This window comes from Triticum urartu, chromosome 2A, assembly GCF_056163025.1.
Source record: "Triticum urartu cultivar PI428250 chromosome 2A, HENAU_Tu73, whole genome shotgun sequence".
NCBI classification, from domain to species: domain Eukaryota; kingdom Viridiplantae; phylum Streptophyta; class Magnoliopsida; order Poales; family Poaceae; genus Triticum; species Triticum urartu.
In genome coordinates, this window is record NC_141874.1 from 625,315,322 (window position 1) to 625,343,300 (window position 27,979).

At 41.1% G+C, this 27,979-nt stretch overlaps 1 pseudogene; it reads right to left on the bottom strand.

The window, feature by feature from the left end:
* Window positions 1–618: 618 nt before the first annotated feature.
* The window catches only part of LOC147986289 (uncharacterized), a 61,508-nt pseudogene continuing 34,147 nt past the window's right edge, over window positions 619–27,979 (bottom strand).

Genomic DNA, 27,979 nt, shown 5'->3' on the forward strand with positions numbered 1-27,979 from the left:
TGCTCTTCCTCGCGCGTCTCGCGCGTAGGCCTGGGCAGGTATGTACGTGCACGTCGGGCCTATCCCGCGTCACGAACATACTTCGCCACAGCCCTGTCCCCCAGGGCCTTAGATTTTTCTATCCTTGAGATACGCTCTCGACCTAGCTTGTGGTTGGCACATCTCCTTAAGTCCGTGCCCCCCGGGTACCGCGACGCGATGCACTAAGCCGTGACTAGCTCGCGCCTGAGGACTCACGCAAGGCAGAACAGGACACCCGACAAAATTTTCTAATGATTCTACAGCTTCATGATGCCTCCTGAGGCTAGCAACCCCTGAGCCAACAGTAAGGGGACCTCACGAGATGATGGAGAACGCGACATCACGAGAGGGAAGAATACTACAGGTATATCAAGCTAAGGTTATCCTACCCTACCCATTTGAAGCACAAACACCGCAGCATAACACCGGAACAACAAACGTAGCATAGCAGCATAAATGCCATGGTTCATTACACGCCCCTGCAGGGCCCTCTTCTTTCTTTTTCAAATGCAGGAAGAAAGGAAAGGTTAAACAAAAGCGGCCCGAGCGACCGCAGCAGCTCGTGAGGCCTGGTTCCAAGGGCCTCCCGGACTCAGCTTAGCCTGAGCCTTCCTCATGCTTCACCGAAGCATGGTGGCACGATGACCCGCCACCATCCTCGAAGCGAGCCCGGTAGCGTGGTGGCTGGTCGTAGCCACCGCTTCTGGTGCTCTCGCTGGAGAAGGAGCTGCCATCGCTAGACGAACCGCGGCCGTCGATAAGGGCAAGCTCGCCCTCTGAGTCGTCACGGCCGTCGTCAAGGCCGAGCTCGTAGTCGCCGTCGCTGTCTTCGGGGAAGCACCCTGCGCGGCGACCATCGCCCTCGGTGTTGTCACGGCCGTCGTCAAGCCCGATCTCATCGTAGTCAACACCTTGAACTTGTTGAAAACATTTTTGTGAAAAGTCGAGCTTTGTAGATAGTAACACTATCATCAGCGTCCATCTTCCTCTTAAAGATCCATTTATTCTCAATGGTTGCCGATCATCGGGCAAGTCCACAAAAGTCCACATTTTGTTCTCGTACATGGATCCTATCTCAGATTTCATGGCCTCAAGCCATTTATTGGAATCTGGGCTCATCATCGCTTCCTCATAGTTTGTAGGTTCATCATGGTCTAGTAACATGACTTCCAGAATAGGATTACCGTACCACTCTAGTGGGGAACATGCTCTAGTTGACCTACGAGGTTCGGTAGTAACTTGATCTGAAGTTTCATCATCATTATCACTAGCTTCCTCTCTAGTTGGTGTAGACATCACTGGAACTGATTTTTGTGATGAGCTACTTTCCAATTCGAGAGAAGGTACAATTACCTTATCAAGTTCTACTTTCCTCCCACTCACCTCTTTCAAGAGAAACTCCTTCTCTAGAAAGGATCCATTCTTAGCAACAAAAATCTTTCCTTCGGATCTCTGATAGAAGGTGTACCCAATAGTTTCTTTTAGGTATCCTATGAAGATGCACTTCTCTGATTTGGGTTCGAGCTTATCAGTTTGAAACATTTTCACATAAGTATCGCAACCCCACAGTTTAAGAAAAAACATCTTTGGTTTCTTGCCAAACCATAGTTCATACGGTGTCACCTCAATGGATTTAGACGGTGCCCTATTTAATGTGAATGCAGTTGTCTCTAATGCATAACCCCAAAACGATAGTGGTAAATTGGTAAGAGACATCATAGATCGCACCATATCTAATAAAGTACGGTCACAACGTTCGGACAGACCATTGCACTATGGTGGTCCAGGTGGCGTGAGTTGTGAAACTATTCCTCATTGTTTTAAATCAAGGCCTAACTCATAACTCAGATATTCGCCTTCGTGATCATATCGTAGAAACTTTATTTTCTTGTTACCATGATTCTCCACTTCACTCTGAAATTCTTTGAACTTTTCAAATGTTTCAGAGTTGTGTTTTATTAAGTAGGTATACCCATATCTGCTCAAATCATCTGTGAAGGTCAGAAAATAACGATACCCGCCACGAGCCTCAACACTCATCGGACCACATACATCAGTATGTATTATTTCCAGTAAGTCTGTGGCTCGCTCCATTGTTCCCGAGAACAGAGTTTTAGTCATCCTGCCCATGAGGCATGGTTTGCAAGCATCAAATGATTCATAATCAAGTGATTCCAAAAGTCCATCCACATGGAGTTTCTTCATGCGCTGTACACCAATATGATCTAACCGGCAGTGCCACAAATATGTTGCACTATCATTATCAGCTTTGCATCTTTTGGCATCAATATTATGAATATGTGTATCAATACGATCGAGATTCAATAAACCATTTACACTGGGTGTATGACCATAGAAGGTTTTATTCATGTAAACAGAACAACAATTACTCTCTGACTTAAATGAATAACTATATTTGCAATAAATATGATCCAATCATATTCATGCTCAATGCAAACACCAAATAACATTTATTTAGGTTCAACAATAATCCCGAAGGTAGAAGGAGTGTGCGATGGTGATCTTATCAACCTTGGAATCACTTCCAACACACATCGTCACCTTGCACTTTAACTAGTCTTTGTTCATTTTGCAACTCCTGTTTTGATTTACTAATCTTAGCAACTGAAACGCTATCAAATACCCTAGGGTTACTATGAACACTAGTAAAGTACACATCAATAACATGTATATCAAATATACCTTTGTTCACTTTCCCATCCTTCTTATCCGCCAAGTATCTGGGGTAGTTCCACTTCCAGTGACCATTCCCTTTGTAGTAGAAGCACACAGTTTCAGGCTTAGGTCTAGCTTTGGGTTTCTTCACGGGAGTGGCAACTTGCTTGTCATTCTTCTAGAAGTTCCCTTTCTTTTCCTTAGCCCTTTTTCTTGAAACTAGTGGTCTTGTCAACCATCAACACTTGATGCTTTTTCTTGATTTCTACCTTCGCTGATTTCAGTATCGCAAAGAGCTCAGGAATCGTTTTCGTCATCCCTTGTATATTATAGTTCATCACGAAGTTCTAGTAGCTTGGTGATAGTGACTAGAGAACTCTGTCAATCACTATCTTATCTGGAAGATTAACTCCCACTTGATTCAAGCCATTGTACTACCCAGACATTCTGAGTACATGCTCACCGGCTGAGCCATTCTCCTCCATCTTGTAGGCAAAGTACTCGTCAGAGGTCTCAAACCTCTTGACATGGGCATGAGTCTCAAATATCAATTTCAACTCTTGGAACATCTCATATGCTTCGTGGCATTCAAAACATTTTTGAAGTCCCGGTTCTAAGTCGTGAAGCATGGTGCACTAAACTATCAAGTAGTCATCATACCAAGCTTGTCAAACGTTCATAACGACTACATTTTCTCCTGCAAAAGTTCTGTCACCTAGCAACGCATCAAGGGCATGATTCTTCTGTGCAGCAACAAGGATAATCATCAGATCACGGGAGCATATCATCTTTCAACTTAGTTTTCTATAGGAACATATCAAAATAAAACAGGGGAGCTATACGCGAGCTATTGATCTATAACATAGATATGCAAATACTATCAGGACTAAGTTCATGATAAATTAAGTTCAATTAATCATATTACTTAAGAACTCCCACTTAGATAGACATCCCTCGAGTCATCTAAATGATCACGTGATCCATATCAACTAAACCATGTCTGATCATCACATGAGATGGAGTAGTTTCCAATGGTGAACATCTCTATGTTGATCATATCTACTATATGATTCACGTTCGACCTTTCAGTCTCCAGTGTTCCGAGGCCATGTCTGTACATGCTAGGCTCGTCAAGTTTAACCCGAGTATTCCGCATGTGCAAAACTTTCTTGCACCCATTGTATGTGAACATAGAGCTTATCACACCCGATCATCACGTGGTGTCTTGGCATGACTAACTGTCACAACGGTGCATACTCAGGGAGAACACTTATACCTTGAAATTTTACTGAGGGGTCATCTTATAATGCTACCGCCGTACTAAGCAAAATAAGATGCAAAAAGATAAACATCACATACAATCAAAATATGTGACATGATATGGCCATCATCATCTTGTGCCTTTGATCTCCATCTCCAAAGCACCGTTATGATCTCCATCGTCACCGGCTTGACACCTTGATCTCCATCGTAGCATTGTGGCTGTCTCGCCATCTATTGCTTCTACAACTATCGCAAACGCATAGTGATAAAGTAAAGCAATTACATGGCATTTGCATTTCATACAATAAATCAACAACCATAAGGCTCCTGCCAGTTGCCGATAACTTCTACAAAAACATTATCATCTCATACAATAACGTATATCACATCATGTCTTGACCATATCACATCACAAAATGCCCTGCAAAAACAAGTTATACATCCTCTACTTTGTTGTTGCAAGTTTTACGTGCCTTCTACGAGCTTCTAGTAAGAACTATTCTTACCTATGCATCAAAACCACAATGGTGATTTATCAAGTTTGCTGTTTTAACCTTCAACAAGGACCGGCCGCAGTCAAATCCGATTAAACTAAAGTTGGAAAAACAGACACCCGCCAGTCACCTTTATGCATAACTAGTTGCTGTCGATGGAACCGGTCTCATGAATGTGGTCATGTAAGGTTGGCCGGGCCACTTCATCCAACAATACCGCCGGATCAAAATAAGACATTGGCACAACTCTTTGTCTACTACTCGTGCATATCATCTACGCATAAACCTGGCTCAAATGCCACTGTTGGGGAACGTAGTATGCAATTTCAAAAATTTCCTATGCTCACGCAAGATCTATCTAGGAGATGCATAGCAACGAGAAGGGGAGACTGTGTCCACGTACCCTCGTAGATCGAAAGCGGAAGTGTTTGACAATGCAGTTGATCTAGTCGAACTTCTTCTCGTTCTGACCGATCAAGCACCAAACGTACAGCACCTCCGAGTTCTGCACATGTTCAGCTCGATGACATCCCTCGAACTCTTGATCCATCAAAGTGTCGAGGGAGAGTTTCACCAGGATGATGGCGTGGTGACAGTGATGGTGAAGTGATCTGTAGCGACCAGACCTCAAATGGTCCAATCTCTGTGCTCAGGTGTCATCCCTGGATCAGTAATGCTGACACCACACAGTACTTGAAGGATTTATAATAGAGTAGCAATCACACACATATTACATCGAGTGTCTCAAAAGAGAACTTATTACAATAAATATGGCTTAAGGCCATCTAATCACGATAACAACGGAAGGCTTGGAACATAAGTGAGTCCATCAACTCCAATGGCATCACTGAGTATAGAACCACGACCTAAAGGCACCTTAATCGTCGTCTGAAAAGTTTGCAACATGAATGTTGCAGCCTGAAACAGGTCAGCGCATGGAATATGCTGGCAATGTAACACATAGAGAGCAATGAAAGATACAAGCTATACTGTATGCATATTTGGCTGGTGGAAAGCTCTATGGTTACAGTTTTGCGTAAAGCCAATTTTTCCCTACTGCAAAGGAATAAATTTTATTTAACTATCATGGTAGTTGTTAAACATTGAGAATGGTTGACAGCATTCTCAATCCCAATTAAGCATCATCATTAAACAACCCAACAAAATTAATTGAAGAACATGATGAGATTCATATGATAATCCAGGTACTAGATACTCAAGATGTCCATAACCGGGGACACGGCTAACCATGATTAGTTTATACACTCTGCAGAGGTTGCGCACTTTTCCCCATATGACTCGATCTCCTCCGTTGGGATTCTCGCACTACATGGTGTTTGAGAAACGGATGACCGAGACATAGTCTTTCAGAAGCGCTAGCACCTTACGATCGGGTAGACCGTTACACCTACTTTCCCCTACATCTGCTAGTCTACCACTGTAAGAGTTCGCACGACTTAGTCAACTATGCTAGAGCCCATAGTAGCTTGTGGCTGCACACGGAAGTTTCTAGCATGAATAATCTCATGATCCCTTTGAGCCTGGGTGGCGGTCCAAAATAAAAAACAGGAAATCGCTGGAATACCCAGGTGCCTCAATCCACCCGGATGTGTATTTAAGTTGCCACCTTAGATAAACCATTAATTTAAGAATCTCACATCTGTCATGGATTTCACTCACCCAATCCACGTCTACTAGCATAGCATGGCATAATAAGCTAACGTAGAAGTAACTCCCAAAGGTTTGATAATAGAACAGGTGATAGGTACTACCTCATCTACTTCCCAAACCCACAATTTAATTAGATCCTAATCATGCAATGTGTGAGCATTGATCTAATGCAATAAAAACTGGGTAGTAGGAGGTATGATCAAAGTGTTACTTGCCTTGCTGATGATCCGCAAAACATAGCGATTCGAAGTAGCAAGCGACACACTCCGGGTACTCTATCGCAAACAAACAAGCAGACAATAAGTACTCAACTAATGCACAGGTAAAACTCGAATAAGAGATCTAACCAGAAAGTTCAACTTAAGAACTTCGGTTGGCCAAAAGAATCAACTCGAACGAAGCAACGAAAGACAAACGACAAAAGAAACAAGCTTCATTTACTATTCTGGATCTAGGGCAATTTTTGCAGTGGCAAAAACTTCTTTGAGTTGGTTAAACGGAAAGAGGGTTTCGAGACGAAACTCCAGGCGCTTGAATCGCCTGATTCCGATAAACGAGCGAAAAGTTATACTAGAACGAAAATCGGATCAGGAATCGCGATCAGAGAAATCGCGGATTTAATCCGAGAAAAAGAAAAACGACAAACAGATTAACGAACAAACGTTCGTTATCTGGATCGAAATGATGAACGCGTTCGTTAAAACGAACAAACGAGCGAACGCTCGCTAATTAAATAAACCGGAAAAACCGATCTATTAAAAAAATGAAACTAAAAGAACGAACAAAAAACCGACAGAAGACTGAATGGTTTTTTGAGAAAAACCGGCGGCGGCGAGGTCAACCTCTGGCGAGCGGCGGCTTCAGCGGGCGAGGTCGGCGGCGGCGGCTTCGGCTCTGGCGGGCGGCGGCGGCGCTAGGGTTTTGGGCGCGCTAGGGTTTGGCTCGGCTGGGCTCCTCCCCTGGCTTATAAGGCCGGCCGGGCCAAGTGTCCGGGTCGGACACGGCCCGATAGGTCGGTTCGCGTTTTTTTAAATAGTTACGCTCAGAAAAAAGGAATACTAAGCGGACTCCAAAAATCCCGAAATAAATTTTCCCCGGCTTCTAAAATCAAGCCGCACAGGATGAACATTTATTTGGGGCCCAAATGCAATTTTGAAAAACACGCAGTTTTTTTAAATTCAAATAAAATAGCAAATAAAACCAAAATAAAATCTTATTTGATTTTATTACTAAATCCTCAATATTTCTTTATTTTGGGAAATTCATTTTATTCCCTCTCTCATATTTTTGTAATAGAAATAATTGAAGATAAAATAAATGAAATCAAATGATTCTATTTCAGAATTTGAGAAAACTCAAATATGAAAATAACAAAAATCCCCGACTCTCTCCGAGGGTCCTTGAGTTGCGTAGAATTTTCTAGGATCAACCAAAATGCAATAAAATATGATATGCAATGATGATCTAGTGTATAACATTCCAAACTGAAATTTCGGGATGTTACAAACCTACCCCCTTAAGATGAATCTCTCCCTCGAGATTCGGGTTGGCTAGAAAATAGGTGTGGGTGGTCCTTCAGCAATTCTTCCTCTCGCTCCCAGGTGGCTTCATCCTCCGTGTGGTGGCTCCACTGAACTTTGCAAAACTTTAGAACCTTGCTGCGGGTGACTCGACTGGCATATTCTAGAATCTTGACTGGTTTCTCTTCATAGGTCAAATCACTGTCCAACTAAATTGCTTCCAGCGGCACTGTATCTCTCAGCGGTATATCAGCCATCTCTGCGTGGCACTTCTTCAACTGGGAAACGTGGAACACGTTGTGAACTCCTGACAATCCTTTGTGCAACTCCAACTTGTAGGCTACTTCTCCCATACGATCCAAAACTTTGTATGGGCCTACAAAATGGCGCTAACTTTCCCTTAACTCCAAAGCACTTAACTCCTCGAAGTGGAGATACTCGAAGATAAACTCGGTCTCCGACTTCGTAAACTGTCTCCTTGCGTTTAGAATCTGCATAGCTCTTCTTCCTGGATTGGGCTACCTTGAGCCTATCGCGAATCAATTTTACTTTCTGTTCAGACTTCTTAATCAGATCCGGTCCAAACAACTGGCGGTCTCCAACTTCATCCCACGACAATGGGGTCCTGCACCTCCTTCTGTACAAGGCTTCGAAAGGGGCCATCTTCAAACTAGATTGATAACTGTTGTTATAAGAGAACTCTGCATATGGCAAATTCTCGTCCCAACTAGATCCGTAATCTAGCACACAAGCTCTCAGCATATCCTCCAAAATCTGATTGACTCTCTCGGTTTGTCCATCTATCTGTGGATGGAAAGCTATACTGAACTCTAGCCTGGTACCCAAAGTTTCATGCAACTGATTCCAGAATTTTGAGGTAAACTGGATTCCTCTATCTGATACAATGCTCCTTGGAACTCCATGCACACATACGATTCTGGTCATGTATATCTTTGCCAACTTTGCACTGGTATAGGTAGTCTTCACTAGAATGAAATGAGCTACCTTTGTCAAACGATCGACTACAATCCAAATCGATTCATAGCATGAACGTGTTCTGGGCAATCCTGTGATAAAATCCATTCCTAACTTATCCCACTTCCATTCGGGTATCAGCAATGGCTATAGCAATCCTGCTGGCTTCTCATGCTCCGCCTTCACTCTCTGACATACATCACAAACTGCTACATACTCCGCAATATCCTTCTTCATTCCGGTCCACCAGAAAATATCCTTCAAATCCAAATACATCTTGGTATTTCCTGGGTGAATCGAATATGGTGAATCATGGGCCTCTTGTAGAATTAACTTCCTGATCTCTGAATCATTAGGCACATAAACACGGTCTTCAAACCATAAGGTATTGTGCTCATCCTCACGAAATCCTTTAGCTTTTCCCTTGCTCATTTTCTCTTTAATAGAAGTGATCTCCTTGTCAGTCCTTTGAGCTTCTCTGATATTGTACATCAAAGTAGACTGAATCTCCAATGTTGCTACATAGCCTCTCAGAACTATCTCCAAACATAGCTCATGAAGATTCTTGGCTAACTCTCTTGGTAAATCTCCCGTCATTAGTGTGTTGACATGGCTCTTACGACTCAGCGCATCGGCTACTATGTTAGCCTTTCTAGGGTGATAATGCAATCTCATATCATAATCCTTGATGAGCTCCAACCATCTCCTTTTTCTGAGATTCAACTCCTTCTGCATGAAAATATACTTCAAACTCTTGTGATCCGTGTACACCTCACAATGATTTCCAATGAGAAAGTGTCTCCAGGTTTTGAATGCATGCACTACGGCTGCTAACTCCAAATCATGCGTAGAATAATTCAACTGATGAGGCTTAAGCTGTCGTGAGGCATATGAAACAACTCTTCCTTCTTGCATAAGCACTGCTCCAAGTCCTCGACGTGAAGCATCGCAATACACCTCATAATCCTTGGTTTGATCTGGCAAAATCAACATAGGTGATGTAACCAAACGTGTCTTCAACTCCTAGAAACTGGCCTCACATTCCTCAGTCCATATGAACTTGGTATCCTTCTTCAGCAACTCCATCATAGGCTTTGCAATCTTCGAGAAATTTTCAATAAATCTCCGGTAGTATCCTGCAAGTCCAAGAAAACTCCAGATCTCTCCAACTGTTGTTGCGCTTCCCAATTTGTCACAGTGTCAACCTTGGTGGGATCTACTGTTATACCTTCTCCAGATATAACGTGTCCGAGAAATCCAACTTCCTTCAACCAAAACTCACATTTGCTAAACTTGGCATATAACTGATGTTCTATGAGTTTACCAAGTACCAAACGCAAATGCTCCTTATGCTCCTCTTCGTTCTTCGAGTAAACCAGGATATCATCAACGAACACTACGAAGAACTTATCCAAAAACTCCATAAACACTTTGTTCATCATGTTCATAAAATATGCAGGTGCATTAGTCAGACCAAATGACATAACGGTATACTCGTATAGCCCATACCTGGTGGTAAAAGCCGTCTTAGGTATATCCTGTTCTCGAATCTTCAACTGATGGTATCCTGATCGCAGATCGATCTTGGAAAATACCTTAGCTCCTTGCAATCGATCAAACAGATCATTGATCATCGGTAGTGGGTACTTGTTCTTGATGGTTACTTCATTCATTCCTCAATAATCAACAACCATCCTTAACGATCCATCCTTCTTCTCCACTAGAAGTACTGGCGATCCCCAAGGCGAAGAACTTGGGCGAATATAACCTTTATCTAGTAACTCCTTAATCTGCTTCTTAATCTCCACCAAATCCTTTGAGGGCATCCTATATGGTCTCTTAGATATTGGCCCTGTGCCTGGCAAAAGCTCAATCAAAAACTCAATATCTCTATCCGGTGGCATGCCTGACGATTCTTCTAGAAATACATTAGGGAAATCCTTCACTGCTGGTACTTCCTCCTACACAACTCCTGTTAGACAATTTACTTGAGTCCTCTTTGGCACATGCCGGGATACATACTTGATCCTTCTCCCTTCTGGGGTGGTAAGAAAAATTGACTTACTGGCGCAATCGATGTTTCGTCCATACATCGACAGCCAATCCATACCCAGAATTACATTCAATCCTTGTGATTCCAAAATGAGCAAATCCGAGGGAAACACATGCCTACCTATACTCAATGGCACTTGAAAACATCCCTTACTAGCCATATACTCCGCTCCTGGTGAGCTTACTAACATAGGTGTTCTAAGAACTTTGGTGGGCAGCTTATACTTATCCACGAATCCCCTTGATATGTATGAATGTGATGCACCAGTATCAAAAAGAACGAGTGCAGTAAATGACTTAACCAAAAACTTACCGATTACTGCACCCGGCTTCTCTTCAACCTCCTCCACGTTAACGTGGTTCACCTGTCCCCTGTTGAAAGGGTTCGGCTTCTTCCCAGAGCTTCCAGTGCCATTTCCATTCTGGGATTCAGGACATTCATTTGCATAATGTCCCGTCTTCTGGCACTTGAAACAAGTGACTTGGCTCAGGTCTCTCTTGGCTGGGGTTGATGGGTTGGTGCGGTTCTGGCCGTTGCTTCCTCCATTCCCATTACCATTCTTGGTACCATTGTGATTGTGCGAGCTACCTCCTCCATGGGTATGCTGAAAATGTCCTCCCGGTCTAGGGGTAAAACGTGGCTTCTGCTGAGCTCCTGAATTGTACTTCACTTGTCCATACTTCCTCTTGCGATTCTCAATCTCCTGTTGCTTCCCTTCAATCATGAGAGCACGATCTACCAACTCCTGGTAGTTGTTGAAGGTTTCTACCATCAACTGCATGCTCAACTCATCATTCAGTCCTTCCAGAAACTTCTCCTGCTTAGCTACATCCGTAGCTACGTCATCTGGGGCATAACGTGCTAACTTACTGAAGTCCTCCACATACTGGCCAACTGTCCGTCCTCCTTGGCGCAAATTGCAAAACTCTCGCTTCTTCATGGCCATAGCTCCTGCTGAAACATGGGCAGTATGGAAAGCCTGTTGGAACTGGTCCCATGTGACAGTGTCGACAGGGAAAGTGGCTGTGAAATTCTCCCACCATGATGCTGCGGGTCCTTCAAGCTGATGTGCGGCAAACTTCACCTTTTCCACATCTGTGCACCCTGCCGTAGTCAACTCCCTTGCTGTCTTGCGGAGCCAATCATCTGCTACTATCAGCTCGGTGCTACTGGAAAACATCGGCAGATTCGGCCTAAGAAAACGGGCTAAGTGATCAACAGGTGGTGGTGGTGGGTTGTTGTTGTTGTTCCCCTGATTCTAATTCTGGACTAACAACTGCATCAATGTGTTCTACTGCTGGATCAACTGAGTGAGCTCCGGTGGGAAGGTAAATCAGGGGTCACGTCTCGGAGGCATCTGAGGGTTGAGAAAAGATGAGATTTAAGAATAGAGAGGGGTCTAGAGAGAAAACACTACCCATATGCACATGAGGCAAAAGCAAACAATTCACTTCATTCAATCAATCAAACAAGGGCATACAATCGATCTAACTATCGCAAAAGTGCTCGGACTACTATATTTACAAGGTGGACTACTACTACTGATGGGGTGGTCTACTAGAAATATTCTTCGGTTGCAGACTCCATGATATCTGCTCCAGCTTCATCAACATAGTCATCATCGCTACCATCTGGATCCGAGTCGGTGTCGTCGATGATGATGTAGTCTTCCGGGCGAATCTCCTTGGGTTCTTTGTCTTCTTCTACTGGGGTAGGGCCTCCCATAAATATTCCAATCTTCATTGTTAGGTCGGCATTCTTGTCCACTAGTACTTCGATTTCCTCTTCATAATCTTCATGTGTGGCCTTGAGTTCTTCCTCCAGTTCCTTGATTCTTGTCCTCGCCTTCTTCAGATCTATCATGTCGGAGCACATCTGGTTTTCCTGACGTCAAATGTGCTGGTTTAACTCCTGGATAAAAGCTGCAATTGATCTATCCTTCCTGGTGCTGATCATCTCCCAATGCTCATCTCGGCGCCCACAAATCTGGTAGATAGTATCCTTGAGATCATTGCGGTAAACTTCTCCAATGCGTCCCATGGTGATGTGAGCTGCCATGCTCTTTCCTAGATTCCAAGTTGGTTCATCAAAAGAAAAGTCTATGGGTTCAGTGACTGGCATGAATGTCCTTCCTGGAACTTGAACTTGAATCATCCAGCTCTCCTCTTCAGGTAAAGTGGCATTGTAGGTTCCGGTGAAGCTTGGTACTCCTATGTTCAGGTATCTAGTGACTTCCTTCAAGTGACGTCCAAAGGGTGTATCTTCATCCGGTTGTGTGAACTTGTTCCTTGCATCCGCAATCCTAAAAGAGTAGAAAAGATGAGAAGTCAGAATGAGAAGAGAGTGAGTAGTGATCTAGGTCTTTAGCTTAGTGGTCGTGTCCTATAGTCAGCGTGTGCTCTGATACCATCTTTTAGCGACCAGACCTTAAAACGGTCCAATCTCTGTGCTCAGGTGTCATCCCTGGATCAGTAATGCTGACACCACACAGTACTTGAAGGATTTATAACAGAGTAGCAATCACACACTTATTACATCGAGTGTCTCAAAAGAGAACTTATTACAATAAATATGGCTTAAGGCCATCTAATCACGATAACAGCAGAAGGCATGGAAGATAAGTGAGTCCATCAACTCCAACGGCATCACTGAGTATAGAACCACGACCTAAAGGCACCTTAATCGTCGTCTGAAAAGTCTGCAACATGAACGTTGCAGCCCGAAACGGGTCAGCACATGGAATATGCTGGCAATGTAACACATAGAGAGCAATGAAAGATACAAGCTATACTGTATGCATATTTGGCTGGTGGAAAGCTCTATGGTTACAGTTTTGCGTAAAGCCAATTTCTCCCTACTAAAAAGGAATAAATTTTATTTAACTATCATGGTAGTTGTTAAACATTGAGAATGGTTGACAGCATTCTCAATCCCAATTAAGCATCATCATTAAACAACCCAACAAAATTAGTTAAAGTAACATGATGAGATTCATATGATAATCCAGGTACTAGATACTCAAGATGTCCATAACCGGGGACACGGCTAACCATGATTAGTTTATACACTCTGCAGAGGTTTGCGCACTTTTCCCCACAAGACTCGATCTCCTCCATTAGGATTCTCGCACTACATGGTGTTAGAGAAACGGATGACCGAGACATAGTCTTTCAGAAGCGCTAGCACCTTACGATCGGGTAGACCGTTACACCTACTTTCCCCTACATCTACTAGTCTACCACTATAAGAGTTCGCACGACTTAGTCAACTATGCTAGAGCCCATAGTCGCTTGTGGCTGCACACGGAAGTTTCTAGCATGAATAATCTCATGATCCTGTTGAGCCTGGGTGGCGGTTCAAAGGAAAAAACAGGCAATCGCTGGAATACCCAGGTGCCTCAATCCACCCAGATGTGTATTTAAGTTGGCACCTTAGATAAACCATTAATTTAACAATCTCACATATGTCATGGATTTCACTCACCGAATCCACGTCTACTGGCATAGCATGGCATAATAAGCAAACGTAGAAGTAACTCCCAAAGGTTTGATAATAGAACAGGTGATAGCTACTACCTCATCTACTTCCCAAACCCACAATTTAATTAGATCCTAATCATGCAATGTGTGAGGATTGATCTAATGCAATAAAAATTGGGTAGTAGGAGGTATGATCAAAGTGTTACTTGCCTTGCTGATGATCTACAAAACTTAGCGATTCGAAGTAGCAATCGGCGCACTCCGGGTACTCTATCGCAAACAAACAAGCATACAATAAGTACTCAACTAATGCACAGGTAAAACTCGAATAAGAGATCTAACCAGAAAGTTCAACTTAAGAACTCCGGTTGGCAAAAAGAATCAACTCGAACGAAGCAACGAAAGACAAACGGCAAAAGAAACAGGCTTTGTTTACTATTCTGGATCTAGGGCAATTTTTACAGTGGCAAAAGCTTGTTTGAGTTGGTTAAACGGAAAGAGGGTTTCGAGACAAAACTCCAGGCGCTTGAATCGCCTGATTCTGATAAACGAGCGAAAAGTTATACTAGAATGAAAATCGTATCAGGAATCGCGATCAGAAAAATCGCGGATTTAATCCGAGAAAAATAAAAAACGACAAACAGATTAACGAACGAACGTTCGTTATCTGGATCTAAATGATGAACGTGTTTGTTAAAATGAACGAACGAGCGAACGCTCGCTAATTAAATAAACCACAAAAACCGATCTATTAAAAAACGAAACTAGAAAAACGAACGAAAAACCAACGGAAAACCGAACAGTTTTTCGAGAAAAACCGGCGGCGGCGAGGTCAACCTCCGGCGAGCGGCGGCTCCGGCGGGCGAGGTCGGCCGCGGCGGCTCCGGCTCTGGCGGGCAGCGAGGGGCGGCGGCGGGGCGGTGCGGCGGCGGGGCGGCGCGGGCGGCGGCGGCGCTAGGGTTTTGGGGGCGCTAGGGTTTGGGCTCGGCTGGGCTCCTCCCCGGCTTATAAGGCCGGCTGGGCCATGTGTCCGGGTCGGACACGGCCCGATAGGTCGGTTCGTGTTTTTTTAAAAATAGTTACGCTCAGAAAAAAACAAAAGGAATACTAAACGGACTCCAAAAATACCGAAATAAATTTTCCCTGGCTTCTAAAATCAAGCTGCACTGGATGAATATTTATTTTGGGCCTAAATGCAATTTTGAAAAACGCGCATTTTTTCTAAATTCAAATAAAATAGCAAATAAAACCAAAACAAAATCTTATTTGGTTTTATTATTAAATCCTCAATATTTCTTTATTTTGGGAAAGTCATTTTATTCCCTCTCTCATATTTTTGTAATAGAAATAATTGAAGATAAAATAAATGAAATCAAATTATCCTATTTTCAGAATTTGAGAAATCTCAAATATGAAAATAACGAAAATCCCCAACTCTCTCCGAGGGTCCTTGAGTTGCGTAGAATTTTCTAGGATCAACCAAAATGCAATAAAATATGATATGCAATGATGATCTAGTGTACAACATTCCAAATTGAAAATTTGGGATGTTACATGATCCGCGCAGGGCTTCGCCTAAGCACTACGACAATATGATCGGAGGCGTAAACTATGGAGGGGGGCGCCGCACACGGCTAACAATTATTGGTGTATGTTCTAGCGGTGCCCCCCCCTAATATATATAGGTTGGAGGGGGGAGAGGCAGCCAAGGGGGCACCCCAAGTAGGAGGGTCCTCCCAATTCGGCCTCCCCCATTTCCTATTCCAATTCGGGGAAGGAAGGAAAGAGCGGGAAGGGGGAATCCTATTCCCTTTTTCCTTTCCTCCTTCCCCTTTTCTACTCCAATTTGGCCAGCCATGTGGGGGGGCACGCACCAGCACCTTAGGGGCTTGTCTGTCCCTCTCTTGGCCCATTACGCCCATATAGTTTGCCGGGGGTTGCCCGGAACCCCTTCCGGTGACCCGATACGTACCCGGTACCCCTAGAACACTTCCGATGTCCAAATACTATCGTCCTATGTATGAATCATCACCTCTCTACCATTTTGAGACTCCTCGTCATGTCTGTGATCTCATCCGGGACTCCGAACAACATTCGGTCACCAAATCACATAACTCATATAATACAAATCGTCATCGAACGTTAAGCGTGCGGACCCTACAGGTTCGAGAACTATGTAGACATGACCGAGACACCTCTCCAGTCAATAACCAATAGCGGAATCTGGATGCTCATATTGGCTCCCACATATTCTACGAAGATCTTTATCGATCAAACCGCTATGACAACATACGTTATTCCCTTTGCCATTGGTATGTTACTTGCTCGAGATTCAATCGTCGGTATCTCCATACCTAATTTAATCTCGTTACAGGCAAGTCTCTTTACTCATTCCGTATTGCATCATCCCGCAACTAACTCATTAGTCGCATTGCTTGCAAGGCTTATTATGATGTGCATTATCGAGAGGGGCCAAAGATACCTCTCCGATACTCGGAGTGACAAATCCTAATCTCGATCTATGCCAACCCAACAAATACCTTCGGAGATACCTGTAGAGCATCTTTATAATCACCCAGTTACGTTGTGATGTTTGATAGCACACAAGGTATTCCTCCAGTATCCAGGAGTTCCATAATCTCATAGTCAAAGGAATATGTATTAGTCATGAAGAAAGCAATAGCAATAAAACTTAACGATCATTATGCTAAGCTAATGGACGGGTCTTTTACAACACATCATTCTCCTAATGATATGATCCCATTCATCAAATGAGAACACATGTCTATGGTTAGGAAACTTAACCATCTTTGATTAACGAGCTAGTCTAGTAGAGGCTTACTAGGGACATGGTGTTTTGTCTATGTATCCACACATGTATCAAGTTTTCGGTTAATACAATTCTAGCACGAATAATAAACATTTGTGTTGATATAAGGAAATATAAAATAATAGCTTTATTATTGCCTCTAGGGCATATTTCCTTCAGCTAACGCCGCCGTCCTCGACCTCAGGTGCCGGCGATCCCCGCCACTCGATTCGTCGCGTCCAGAGCATCACCAAGCCAGACGACCTACCCAACTGACTCTCGGTGAGTGATTGCTTGTATCTACGTTGGTAATAACCCAAAGAGGAGAGTATGATGCAGCACAGCAACGGTAAGTATTTCCCTCAGTTATGAAAGCAAGGTTATCAATCCAGTAGGAGAACCAAGGAACACTATATAAATGATACCTACACACAAAGAACAAATACTTGCAACCCAACGCGCGTGAGAGAGGTTGTTAATCCCTCCAACGTATTGATACGTCTCCAATGTATCTATAATTTTTTATTGTTCCATGCTATTATATTATCTGTTTTGGATGTTTTATATGCATTAATATGCTATGTTATATTATTTTTGGGACTAACCTATTAACCTAGAGCCAGTGCCAGTTCCTGTTGTTTCCCTATTTTTGAGTTTCACAGAAAAGGAATACCAAACGGAGTCCAAGAGGAATAAAACCTTGGCGATGATTTTTCTTGGACCAGAAGACAACCAGGAGAATTAGAGATGAAGTCGGAGGATCCATGAGGCGGCCACAAGGACGAAGGGCGCGCCTAGGGGGGTAGGGCGTGCCCCACCCTTGTGCCCCCCTCGTGCACCTCCTAGCCTAATTCTTTCTGCTATATATTCCCAAATATCCTCAAACCACTAGGGGCATCCACAAAAACACTTCTCCACCGCCGCAACCTTCTGTACCCGTGAGATCCCATCTAGGGACCTTTTCCGGCACCCTGCCGGAGGGGGATTCGGTCATGGAGGGATTCTACATCAACTCTATTGACCTTCTGATGAAGCGTGAGTAGTTTACCACAGACCTACGGGTCCATAGCTAATAGCTAGATGGCTTCTTCTCTCTCTTTGAGTCTCAATACCATGTTCTCCTCGATGTTCTTCGAGATCTATTCGATGTATTACTTTTTTGCGGTGTGTTTGCCGACATCCAATGAATTGTGGATTTATGATTAGCTTGTCTATGTATATTATTTGAATGTTCTCTGAATTATTTTATGCATGATTTGATATCTTTAAAATTCTCTTCAAACTATTGGTTTGGTTTGGCCAACTAGATTGGTTTTTCTTGCAATGTGAGAAGTGCTTAGATTTGGGTTCAATCTTGCGGTGTCCTTTTGATACGTCTCCAACATATCTATAATTTTTGTTGTTCCATGCTGTTATATTATCAATCTTAGATGTTTTATAATCATTTTATATCATTTTTTGGTACTAACATATTGACATAGTGCCAAGTGCCAGTTGCTGTTTTTTGCATGTTTTTTACATCATAGGAAATCAATACCAAACGGAGTCCAAATGCAACGAAACTTTACGGAGATTTTTTATGGACCAGAAGACAACCTATGGGCCAAGGCATCGCATGGGGGGTGCTCCGAGGGGAGCACAACCAACCAGGGCATGCCTGGAGGCCCAGGCGCGCCCTAGTGGGTTGTGCCCACCTCGGGTGCTCCCTGGACCGCCTCTTTGCTCTACAAATACCCCAATATTCTAGAAATCCTAGGGGAGTCGATGAAAATCAATTCTAGCCTCCGCAGAGTCCAGAACCACCAGATCCAATCTAGACACCATCATGGATGGGGTCACCACTTCCATTGGTGCCTCTCTGATGATGCGTGAGTAGTTCTTTCTAGACCTTCGGGTCCGTAGTTAGTAGCTAGATGGCTTCCTCTCTCTCGTTTGATTCTCAATACAATGGTCTCCTGGAGATCCATATGATGTAACTCTTTTTGTGGTGTGTTTGTTGGGATCCGATGAACTTTGAGTCTATGATCAGATCTATCTTTTTTATATCCATGAAAGTTATTTGAGTTTCTTTGACCTCTTATATGCATGATTGCTTATAACCTCGTATTTCTCCTCCGACAGTTGGGTTTTGTTTGGCCAACTTGATCTACTTATCTTGCAATGGGAAGAGGTGTTTTGTAGTGGGTTCGATCTTATGGTGCTTGATCCCAGTGACAGAAGGGGAACCGACATGTATGTATCGTTGCTACTAAGGATAAAACGATGGGGTCTATCTCTACATAGATAGATCGTGTCTACATCATGTCATCGTTCTTATTGCATTACTCTGTTTCTCCATGAACTTAAAACACTAGATGCATGCTGGATAGCGGTCGATGTGTGGAGTAATAGTAGTAGATGCAGGTAGGAGTCGGTCTACTAATCTTGGACGTGATGCCTATATAATGATCATTGCCTGGATATCGTCATGATTATTTGAAGTTCTATCAATTTCCCAACAGTAATTTGTTTACCCACCGTTTGCTATTTTTCTCGAGAGAAGCCACTAGTGAAACCTACGGCCTCCGGGTCTATTTCTAATATTATTTCCCCTTCCATTCTATTTTCCTTTGCTTTTAATTTCAGATCTATTAAACCAAAAATAAAAATACCTTGCTGCAATTTATTCTTATTTATTTTATTTGGCATTCGATCTATCAATCTACTACAATTTATTCACATCTGTTTGCCATTTTCTGGTGTCGTTACCCAAAAGGGATTGACAAACCCTTTTACATGTAAAGTTGTGAGTATTTGTTATTTATGTGCAGGTGATGTTTACGTTGTGTTGCTTGGTTCTCCTACTGGTTCGATAACCTTGGTTTCATATCTGAGGGAAATACTACCGCCGCTGTGGTGCATCATCCCCTTCCTCTTTGGGGAAATACTGACGTAGCTTCAAGCGACATTAAAAGGAGTTTCTGGCGCTGTTGCCGGGGAGGATCTTCAACATATACCAGGTTCCTAATCACAAATCACATATCCTCGCAATTTACATTATTTGGCATTTTCCTCTCCCCCACTTCCCAAAAATTTGCCGTTTTATTGGGCCCTCTTTTTCTTTCGCCGTTTTCTTGCCGGATCTATTTTTAGTGCAATCTTGCTTGCTTTTATCTTCATGGATAGTTCGTCCTCTATTGCGTGCACTCCCGAGAATGAAGTTCTCAACTTTAAGCAAAGGGGGGAGAAAATTTAAAAGATGCTTGGTGTAGAATTTGCAATGCTGATAATAGATCTATTCGAAAGCAATATACCGTTGTTCTTCTTCATTGTTTTTATGTGGGCATCACCACTTGGTATAGGTTCTTCCTTGATACGATTACCGGTGGAAATTTCTTGATGTGTCCCTCTCTTGATGGTTTTAATGCTATGGGAAATTTAGTAGGATCACCACCCCTTATGATTAATGAAACAACTTTGACTCTTGAGCATGTCATGGAAAGATTAGATGCTATTGAAAAGAAAATACTTACTGAAGAGCATATTGAAAATTTGGATAAAAAGATGCATAATTTTGCTACTAATATTGGGTCAAAAGCGGGAGAAGTTTTTAAGTTGTTAAAGGAGAAGGGGACCGTAATTCATGAAAGAATTGAAGAAAGTCCTTCTCGGATTGATAAACTAGAACAAATCTGTAGTAATTTGAGCACAGCTTTTGCTTCCGCTAAAACTATTTAAAAAACTCCCATAAAGATCAGCAAGACTACTCATGTTACTAAGAACAAGGGAGCAACTTCTAGTAATAGTAAAGAGGATCTTAAGATGATTAGCATCCACCCGGATTTTGTTGAAGTTATAAGAGATCCCTTTGGCAAGAATGAATTCTTTAAAATTGTTCCTAGGAATATTGTCATTGAAAATCTTTATGCCAAATCTTTGAGGAATTCTAAGTGTTTGATCGAAGAGTTGAACAAGGATGACAAAACTTAGATCCTTGCTTTATGCCTAGCTAAGGGCGTAAAACTATATCGCTTGTTGGGAGGCAACCCAATGAATAAAATTTATTTTTGCTTTTTGCTTTCTATTCTTGAGTGTTTGCACAATCATGCTACTATTATGGATGTGTTTTTTTATGTTTTAATTAATGTTTGTGCCAAGTAAAGCCTTTGGGATCTTCTTGGGTGATAGTTGTTTGATCTTGCTGAAAAAACAGAAACTTTTACACTCACGAAAATAATTTTCATTCTTAACCAGAGAGCGTTAAAATACCAATTCCTTCTTAAGTACATTAATATAAAAATTTCATAGGTCGTCCTAATTTTTCAGAGTTTTTGAAGTTACAGAAGTATACGAAGTATCCAGATTGGTACAGACTGTTCTGTTTTTGACTAATTCTGTTTTCTTTGCGTTGTGTGCTTATTTTGATGGCTCTATGGTTTTCTTTTATGATTTTTTGCCATAGAAAAGTTGGAATACAGTAGATATAATTCAATAACAAAATATGAATTGGTTTGCTACAACACTTACAGTAGTGATTTTTTTTCTTATACTAACGGATCTCACGACGGCTTTTATTGAGTTTTGTGTGATTGAAGTTTTCAAGTTTTGGGTTATCTTACGATGGATGAAGGAATAAGGAGTAAGAAAAGCTTAAGCTTGGGGATGCCCCGGCATCCCAAGCTATTATCCAAAAGAGAGCAAGCAATTAAGCTTAGGGATGCCCCCGGGTGGCATCCCCTCTTTCTTCTAACAACCATCGGTATTTTACTCGAAGCTATATTTTTATTCGTAACATACTATGTGTTTTACTTGGAGCATCTTGTATGATATGAGACTTCGCTTGTTTTATTTTGTGTTTAAGTCTTCATCCCTTGCTGGACACACCTATTTTAGAGATCCAAAATTATGTCATGACTTGTTAGAATTGCTCTCTATGCTTCACTTAAATTTTTTATGAGCTATGGACTTGCTCTAGTGCTTCACTTATATCTTTTTGAGCACGGTGTGCTTTAGTATTTTTGAAGAAATGCTCTCTTGCTTCACTTAGATTTATTTGAGAGCTATTAAAATTTTCAAGAAATTCTCTCTTGCTTCACTTAAATTAATTTGAGAGAAAGAAATAGTATGCTCATGATCTTCACTTATATTTGTTTGAGATTATCAAAAGCAACATATGAAAATTAGTCCCAAAGTGATAGATATCCAATAAGGATATAATAAAAACTTTCATGAAGATCATAAAATTGGTTCTTAGTAATAGTTTTGAGATATGATGATGTGATATGTGAGTCATCTTGATGAGTAATTATGCTTTAGTAAGAATAATGGTGTTAAGGTTTGTGATTCCCTATGCAAGCACAAAAGTCAATAATTATGCAATGAAATTATATCCTACTTGTGGTGCATTATTCGGTGTTAATTATGCTTAATGCTCGCTTATGAGATTATTCGTTTCTTGGTTGGTCGCTTCTCAATCTTTTTGCTAGCCTTCATTTTGCACTAAGTATGATCACTACTTGTGCATCCAAAAACCTTTAAACCAGTTTTGCCACATGAATCCACTATATCTACCTATATGCGGTATTCTTTTGCCGTTCTAAGCAAATTTGTATGTGCCATCTCTAATTTTCCAAATACACTTCTCTTTTGTGTGTTTGTACCGCTCATGGAGCGGTGAGGGGTGGCTAATATTTTCCATGCTAGATGTGTTATTATCGCGATGAGTGTTTATTCACTTGTCATTGCACGAGAGTAAGGCAAAGGTATTAGGGATGCCCAGTCCCGAAATGAAAAATGAATTTACTTTATGTTGTCAAATAATAAATTCCTTGGAAAGTGTTGGTATGGAAGGCACCCGTGGATACGGTTAGCCATGGAAAGTGAAAGTATGGTGGAATGGAATAAACTTTAATTTCTCTTTGGGAACTGCCTATGATATATCTAGCATGGGAAGTGTTGGGAACTCTAAGTCGTTTTCGTTGGTGGGAAAGACACACCTCCCAACATGTTTTTATCTCTAAGTTTTTCGCTTTGAGCTCTGGCACCTCTACAAATCCGTACTTCCCTTTGCAAAGGGCCTTTATTTTACTTTATGTAATTTTTACTTATGAATTTGACTGCATCTTCTCTTATAAAAGCACCAACTAGGAGGCACTATGATCGTACTAGAGTATTGGGTGTAGTTAATATGTGAGTGTATTTCATGAATGGATCAATGATTGAGCATGATGGGCTAGGGATAGCTTATTTTAGCATTGATATTTTGAAATACATGGTTGCTTGTTGATATGCTTGAGTATTTAAGTTATCATGTCAAAACTAGACTATTGCTTTGAACAATATAAAAGTACAAATGTCCATGCTATAAAGAAAAGAATATGATATGACATGTTGGGCAACATTCCACATCAAAAATTCTATTATCATCACTTACCTACTCGAGGACGAGCAGGAGTTAAGCTTCGGGATGCTGATACATCTCCAAAATATCTATAATTTTTTATTGTTCCATGTTGTTATATTATCAATCTTGGATGTTTTATAATCATTTTATATCATTTTTGGTACTAACCTATTGACATAGTGTCAAGCGTCAGTTGTTGTTTTTTGCATGTTTTTTACATCGCAGAAAATCAATACCAAACAGAGTCCAAACGCAACGAAACTTTATGGAGACTTTTTATGGACCAGAAGACACCCAATGGGCCAAGGCAACGCCTGGGGGGTGCTCCAAGGGGAGCACAACCCACCAGGGCACGCTTGGAGGCCCAGGCGCGCCCTAGTAGGTTGTGCCCACCTCGGGTGCCCCCCGGACCGCCTCTTTGCTCTATAAATACCCCAATATTCCAGAAACCCTAGGGGAGTCGACACAAATAAATTCCAGCCACCGCAGAGTCCAAAACCACCAGATCCAATCTAGACACCATCACGGAGGGGTTCACCACTTCCATTGGTGCCTCTCCGATGATGCGTGAGTAGTTCTTTGTAGACCTTCGGATCCATAGTTAGTAGCTAGATGGTTTCCTCTCTCTCGTTTGATTCTCAATACAATGGTCTCTTGGAGATCCATATGGTGTAACTCTTTTTGCGGTGTGTTTGTTGGGATCCGATGAACTTTGAGTTTATGATCAGATCTATCTTTTTATAACCATGAAAGTTATTTGAGTTTCTTTGATCTCTTATATGCATGATTTCTTATAGCCTCGTATTTCTTGTCTGATATTTGGATTTTCTTTGTACAACTTGATCTATATATTTATCTTGCAACGGGAAGAGGTGCTTTGTAGTGGGTTCGATCTTACGGTGCTTGATCCCAGTGGCGGAAGGGGAACCGACACGTATGTATCGTTGCTACTAAGGATAAAACGATGGGGTCTATCTCTACATAGATAGATCGTGTCTACATCATGTCATCATTCTTATTGCATTACTTTGTTTCTCCATGAACTTAAAACACTAGATGCATGCTGGATAGCGGTCGATGTGTGGAGTAACAGTAGTAGATGTAGGTAGGAGTCGGTCTACTAATCTTGGACATGATGCCTATATAATGATCATTGCCTGGATATCGTCATGATTATTTGAAGTTCTATCAATTGCCCAATAGTAATTTGTTTACCCACCGTTTGCTATTTTTCTCGAGAGAAGCCACTAGTGAAACCTACGGCCTCCGGGTCTATTTATAATATTATTTGCCCTTCCATTCTATTTTCCTTTGCTTTTAATTTCAGATCTATTAAACCAAAAATACTAAAATACATTGCTGCAATTTATTCTTATTTATTTTATTTGGCGTTCGATCTATCAATCTACTACAATTTATTCACGTCCGTTTGCCAATTTGAGGCGTCGTTACCCGAAAGGGATTGACAGCCGCTTTTACACGTCGGGTTGCGAGTATTTGTTATTTGTGTGCAGGTGTTGTTTACGTTGTGTTGCTTAGTTCTCCTACTGGTTCGATAACCTTGGTTTCATATCTGAGGGAAATACCTAGCGCCGTTGTGCTGCATCATCCCTTCCTCTTTGGGGAAATACCGACGTAGCTTCAAGCGACATCACCTTTCCAAGTGACAGTAGGGGTAGCAAGGCACGTATTGTATTGTTGCCATTGAGGATAAAAAGATGGGGTTTTCGTCATTTTGCTTGACTTAATTCTTCTACATCATGTCATCTTACTTAATGCATTACTCTGTTCTTTATGAAATTAATACTCTAGATGCATGCTGGGTAGCGGTCGATGTGTGGAGTAATAGTAGTAGATGCAAAATCGTTTTGGTCTACTTGACACGGACGTGATGCCTATATTCATGATCATTGCCTTAGATATTGTCATAACTTTGCGCTTTTCTATCAATTCCTCGACGGTAATTTGTTCACGCACCATATTATTTGCTATCTTGAGAGAAGCCTCTAGTGAAGCCTATGGCCCTCGGGTCTATTTTCCATCATATAAGTTTATGATCTACTATTTTGCAATCTTTTACTTTCTGTTCTATAAACCAAAAATACCAAAAATATTTACTTTATCATTTATCTATCTCTATCAGATCTCACTTTTGCAAGTAACCATGAAGGGATTGACAACCCCTTTATCGTGTTGGGTGCAAGTTGTTTGATTGTTTCTGCATGTATTCGGTGATTTGTGCATTGTCTCCTACTGGATTGATACCTTGGTTCTCAAACTGAGGGAAATACTTGTCTCTACTTTCCTGCATCACCCTTTCCTCTTCAAGGGAAAAACTAACGCAAGCTCAAGAAGTAGCAGCAAGAATTTCTGGTGCCGTTGCCGGGGAGATCTATGCCAAGTCAAGACATACCAAGTAACCATCATAAACTCTCATCTCTTGCATTATATTATTCGCCATCCACCTCTCATTTTCCTCTGCCCCACTTCTAAAATGGTTTTCAAAAAGATTTACCTTTTCTTCACCCCGCTTCCGTTTGTTTGCTTTTTGTGTGCTCGTGTGTTAGATTGCTTGCTTTGTCACGATGGCTCAAGAGAATAACAAATTGTGTGATTTTTCCAACACCAATAATCAAGATTTTATTAGCACTCTCATTGCTCCTGCCACTAGTGCAGAATCTTGTGAAATTAATGTCGCCTTGCTGAATCGTGTTATGAAAGATCAATTTTCCAACTTTCCTAGTTAAGATGTTGCATCCCATCTAAAAAATTTCGTTGATTTGTGTGATATGCAAAAGAAAAAAATGTGGATAATGAGATTGTTAAGTTGAATCTATTTCCGTTCTCACTTCGAGACCATGATAAAACTTGGTTGTCATCTTTGCCTAAAAGTAGTATTGATTCATGGAATAAGTGCAAAGCTGATTTTATTTCCAAGTATTTTCCTCCTACTAACATCATCTCCCTTAGGAACGATATTATGAATTTTAAACAACTTGATCATGAACATGTTGCACAATCTTGGGAGAGGATGAAATTGATGATACGAAATTGGCCTACTCATGGTTTGAATTTGTGGATGATTATACAAAAAATTGATGCCGGATTGAACTTTGCTTCTAGAAATCTTTTAGATTCGGCCGCAGGAGGTACTTTTATGGAAATTACATTAGGAGAAGCTACTAAACTCCTAGATAATATTATGGTTAATTATTCTCAATGGCATACCAAAAGATCTTCCACTAGTAAAAAAGTGCATGTGATTGAAGAAATTAATGTTTTGAGTGGAAAGATGGATGAACTTATGAAATTATTTGTTAGCAAGAGTGCTTCTATTGATCCTAATGATATGCCTTTGTCTACTTTGATTAAAAATAATATGAATCTATGGATGTGAAATTTGTTGGTAGGAACAATTTGGGTAATAACGCGTATAGAGGTAATTTTAATCCTAGGCCGTTTCCTAGTAATTCCTCTAATAATTATTGTAATTCCTAAAACAATTCTTATGGAAATTATAATAGGTTGCCCTTTTATTTTGAGAATAGTGTTAAAGAATTTATGAGTTCGCAAAAGAATTTCAATGCTTTGATTGAAGACAAATTACTTAAGATTGATGATTTGTTTAGGAACGTGGAAAGAATTTCTATTGATGTTGATTCTTTGAAACTTAGATCTATTCCACCTAAGCATGATATTAATGAGTATCTCAAAGCTATGAGAATTTCCATTGATGAGTGCAAAGAAAGAACCGCTAAGATGTGTGCTAAACGAGATTGGTTTGTAAAAAAGTGTTCTTCCAGTTTCTGTGAAAATAATGATGAAGATCTTAAAGTGATTGATGTGACTCATATTGAATCTTTGTTTTTCAATGTAAATCTTGATAAAGATAGGACCGGAGATGACTCAACTTTAGTTAAAAGGCGTCCCAATGACTTGGAGTTTTTAGATCTTGATACAAAAATTGATAAAAGTGGGATTGGAGAGGTCAAAACTTTAAGTAGAAATGAACCCACTCTTTCGGATTTCAAGGAATTTAATTATGATAATTGTTCTTTAATAGATTGTATTTCCTTGTTGCAATCAATGTTGAATTCTCCTCATGCTTATAATCAAAACAAAGCTTTTACTAAACACATCATTGATGCTATGATGCAATCTTTTGAAGAAAAGCTTGAATTGGAAGTTTCTATCCCTAGAAAACATTATGATGAGTGGGAACCTACTATCAAGATTAAGATTAAAGATTATGAGTGACATGCTTTGTTTTATTTGGGTGCTAGTGTTTCCACGATTCCAAAAACATTATGTGATGTGTTAGGTTTCCGTGAATTTGATGATTGTTCTTTAAATTTGCATCTTGCGGATTCCACTATTAAGAAAACTATGGGAAGGATTAATGATGTTCTTGTCGTTGCAAATAGGAATTACGTGCCTATAGATTTCATTGTTCTTGATATAGATTGCAATCATACATGTCCTATTATTCTTGGTAGACCTTTCCTTAGAACGATTGGTGAAATTATTGATATGAAAGAAGGAAACATTAGATTTCAGTTTCTATTAAGGAAGGGCATGGAACACTTTCAAAGAAAGAAAATTAAATTTCCATATGAATCTATTATGAGATCCACTT